Source organism: Apteryx mantelli, chromosome 22 (assembly GCF_036417845.1).
Source record: "Apteryx mantelli isolate bAptMan1 chromosome 22, bAptMan1.hap1, whole genome shotgun sequence".
Taxonomy (NCBI): Eukaryota; Metazoa; Chordata; class Aves; order Apterygiformes; family Apterygidae; genus Apteryx; species Apteryx mantelli.
In genome coordinates, this window is record NC_089999.1 from 8,525,405 (window position 1) to 8,529,593 (window position 4,189).

At 44.6% G+C, this 4,189-nt stretch overlaps 1 long non-coding RNA gene across 1 annotated transcript; it reads left to right on the forward strand.

Annotated features, from left to right (window-relative positions):
* The first annotated feature begins 208 nt into the window (after positions 1 to 208).
* On the forward strand, positions 209 to 2,191 carry LOC106495362 (uncharacterized). Its single transcript, XR_010886222.1, has 2 exons — positions 209 to 381; positions 979 to 2,191. It is a non-coding gene; the product is annotated as an uncharacterized lncRNA (long non-coding RNA).
* The last annotated feature ends 1,998 nt before the right edge of the window (positions 2,192 to 4,189 follow it).

Genomic DNA, 4,189 nt, shown 5'->3' on the forward strand with positions numbered 1-4,189 from the left:
TAAACAGTAATATATTTTAAGCCAGGTTGTTCCAATGGATGTCTTGTATGTCGGGGAAGTTGGCCAGTTCTCTTATTTCTGTTTCCCGGTATATCGGAATTTTCTTGGTGAATCTTGAAGGCCTCTGAGACTGCTGATCACTGCCCCACAGAAATGAATGTTTCAAGTGTGTCCTGTGCATTAAGTGTGCGCTGGTTAGTGCAAAAACGAGAGTAGGAGGGATTTAGTTCTGCAGTGTATTTTCCCCAGGGATACTCCTCATGGGCTCGGAAGGAAGACTTCAGTGAGATCCTGCTCCATGACCCCCCACATCTCCACTTTTCTGACAAAGTGTAAGAGGCATAAGGAGATCAAGTGTCCAGCCTGAAGATTCACAATGAGGTGATAACTGAGTGGATTTCCCCTTGCTCCCTGCCCTTTGCTCTAACCCTTAAGAAATACGGTTCTCAGGGCGGGAAATTTACTGCTGCTGTCTGCTGCACCCTCCGAGTTGTTTGCAAGGTGAACAGCCAGTCTGTTTTAACCTAAAGGGATTTTTTTAGTATTACAAGCCGGCGACTGATAGTTGCTAAAGAATCAGTGAAATTCTCATGACTGACAAAAATATCTGAGTAAATTAATAAAAATTATTTCTTTCACAATCCCATTAATTTCACTCTTCTGTTTTATTTTTTGCTAAAGACAATTAAAAAAATTTAAACCTTAAGACTTCTTTTTGTTAAATAGAGATACATATTTAGGCTAGGCACTTGCATTTTTCGATTTTGAGGGTCTTCTTTATTGCTTGTTAGGAGCTGGAGGATAACTGCATGAACTGTCTTCTCCTGTGCTTTTTTCTTTTTGTTTTTGTTTTATTTTTAAAGTTATCAATATAGTAAATGGTCGTGATTTCCTAGCTTCATAGGGCATTTCTGAATTAGCAACCCCTGGGAAACCTTCCTGCCCAATTTTATTTTCACTGCACATTCTTGTTTATAGATGACCTGGGACAGGTGACCTGATGGGAAAGATGATGGAAGTGCCGACAGGGGAAGTCTCATATCAGAGCTGATGGTTTGCGTTGTATGGTGGGGTTTTTTGTTTGTCTGTTTGATTTCAACTCTTGTGAGGCAGAGGAACATTCATCACCATTTATCCGTGAGGTCAGTCAGAGGATCCGGTCTCTCTGGAAGCCCAGCTATCCTGGACTGTGTTCATCCTTTTTCCCATGTAAGTATTGTGATGTGTCAGGTGGGTGGGAAAATTTAGTGGCTTTGGATTGAACTGGGAGATACACAGTGAGTGGTGAGGCAGCTGCTGGGTCCCACTGCTTGAGTTTCAGCACCAGTTGTTCAGAGGTTTGAGGACTTTTATGTCACCACTTACAGTGTGGATGTTTGTCTTTTCTTCATGGCAAAGCACAGTAACTAAGTTTGGGATGCAATTGTCAGGCAGACCAGACTTCAGAGCAAAGAACGTAGAAAGATCATTTCTGAGCTCATGGTAATCTGTGGGACATGATGTTTCTTTCCCTGTCCTCATTTTAGGAGCTGTGGACAGTCTGTAGACCCTGCTGGCTTTAAGTATTGATTGGCATTACTGAGCCTTGGAGTTACATTGATCTTTTTGGTTATTTATGGCTCCACCGTTGTATGTGTTTTAGGTTGTTCATGCACAGCAGAGGGAACCTAGGATAGTTCTGAGTTCTAGGCTATGGGAACATCATTTGATTTTAAAAAATAAATCCTCCAGTTTTTCATTCTCTTTCTGCAAATAAGCTATGTTTCAGAGGATAATTACGTTTTGTTATTTATTTCTGTATATAGGTCTCTTAACTGGAAGTTGCTTTCCAGAACAGTTCTTAATCCTTTTACTTACACAAGTTTAGTATAAGTTTACCTATACTTTCACTGTGACTTTTATAAATGGATTTTATTTTGCTGAATTATAAATTGTATGTCTCTATGCATTGTAACCCTTAATGCCTTTGAAAATCCAGTCTTGATGCTAAGGATTGGAATTATCTCCAAACGTGTTTTATTTTAAATAAGTTGATGTGTGATGTTTAATACTGTAGGTACTGCAGCATTTTATTTCTTACTGCATTTGGCTTTTCAGTTCAGGTAAAATATATAATCTATGTATTTTTATTTAAAAAATATAGATGATGTGTAAGTTTGTGTTGTGAAATAAAAGTATATTAAACTGAAAATTGTTGGAATCTGCCTAATCTGATCTGCAGGTATTGTACTCCCCCTTTTCACTTTCTGTGTGATCTGAGTTTGTCTTGCATGACTGGAAATGAAATTTAAGACACCAGACTCTCTCTTAAGCTTTTCTCTAATAGCACCAACCAGTAACTTGCTCATCATCACTTCCTTAACAGATGGCACTTATGCAGTGTCTGCAGTCTCCTCAGGGAGACTGAAACTTGTATCAGACAGATAATTCGAGTTGTACTTCCTTCCCTACATACACACCCATTCATGGGAGAGAGCACAGAGAAGGTCTGAGCAGCTTTCTCTACTTGTGCAGTGCTATACAAGAAAGTAGGATACTGCATTTGCTGAGCTGACTGGGTTTAAAGGGGATTTTTTTTCAGAAGTAAATAAAATATCATTTTCTTGCTATTCTTTTGTCTTACTAAAGTAACACTTGCTTTCAAAACCATGTGCCCATGGGGGGGGGGGGGAGACCCCAACAAACAGCAGTGACAGCACCATGAAAATGGAAAGAAAAAGAGAAGTAAGTTCTAAATAGCAGTCACTGTAACTATTTTTGTTCCTGCAGCAGTCCGCATAAATACATGCTCCTAAGCATTCATGAGGGTTGTCTGATCTGGAAAATGCCTGTGTTGTGATTTGAAAACAAAGCTGCTGGGAGTTGGTTTACTGTGTCTAAAAGGAGAGCAGGGATGCTTCTGTTCAGTGTCTTGGAAGGAGCAGAAAATGAAAATTTGAAGAGAACCCCAAAAGACACATAGATGCTCCCAAACAATGGGATCATGTTCCTATTTCCAGTTTGTATATAAGGCAGAGAGCGTGGGACAGTCCTGGTGCTGGTGCCATGTTTTAAGTCAGACATGTGCGGTGTCTCTCTCTTCTTGCCTCCTCCCCAGGCCACTCGGAATACAGCTAATGAAACCATCCTTTCCCATGAGCATGTCTTCTGTCCCCAAATCTGCACCGACCTCTGTCTTTTTGGCTAGCACTAGTCCTCTCCTATGAGATTGCTGTTCTCTAAAGCAATAAGTCTTTAGGAGTCTTGGTGGATTCTTGTAAGGGTTTTGCTTGGTGAACCTGTGACAAAAGCTGATTCAAGTAATTCAACCATTTTCAAAACACAGCTTGCTCAGTTGTGAAAATGCTGCAGAAAGCTTCTGCCTGCACGCTGCCTACCCACAGCTGGCGCTGAGCGGTCGCGCACCGGCTGCGCTGCTGTGGCAGTTTGCTGCGGCCGAACCGGGAGGTCTGGCTGCTTCCCCCGCATTGGCTCTGGCGCTTGTCTGACTCCTCAGCGAACTGATTCAGTGCGTTAACCCGACGGCAGACTTAGCCCGGCAAAATGAACTAATTGCTCAGAGTCGTTTCCAGCTTATCCCCGGGTTGGGAAGGTCACACTGTCTTGGCGCGGCCCTTTCGCAGGGACAGCTTCGACAAGCTCTTGGCGGCCTTCTCCAGTGGGGCCAAGCCCTACGTTTAGGCGTCGGTGTTTTTACATGCCAGCGGCTTGGAACGCGCCTTCTCTCAGCTCTTGCAGCGCATCTAGGTCGGGACGAAGGAGTCTTTCCTCGCAGCCGCGGGGTTTGAAGGGCTACGGTTTTTTCCTCTCGGTATTTTAATGGGTGTTGCAGATTTCGATGAGGCAGTGCCTGGGGCCGGCAGGCCAGCGAACGGTCCGCAGGGATTACCGGAGTTTTGCCTCCGGGAAAAAAGGAAAAAAAAAGAAAAAAGGAAAAAAGAAAAAAAAGGAAAAGCCGTTTATTGGCGATATTTTAACCCAGAACGGCACGATTTCAGCCGCTGGCGCCTGCCCACGCGCTTGCCCGAAGCCAGGCTGCGCTCGGGGGGCGGCGGCGGCCCCGCCTGGCACCCGTTACCCGCTCCGCGCGCTCGGCGCCGCGGCGGCGGCTGAGGCCCGGCGCGCTCAGCGCACCCCTCCCGGGCCCCGCCCCCCGGAAGTGACGTGTCGCCCTTCCGCCCGCCGCCGC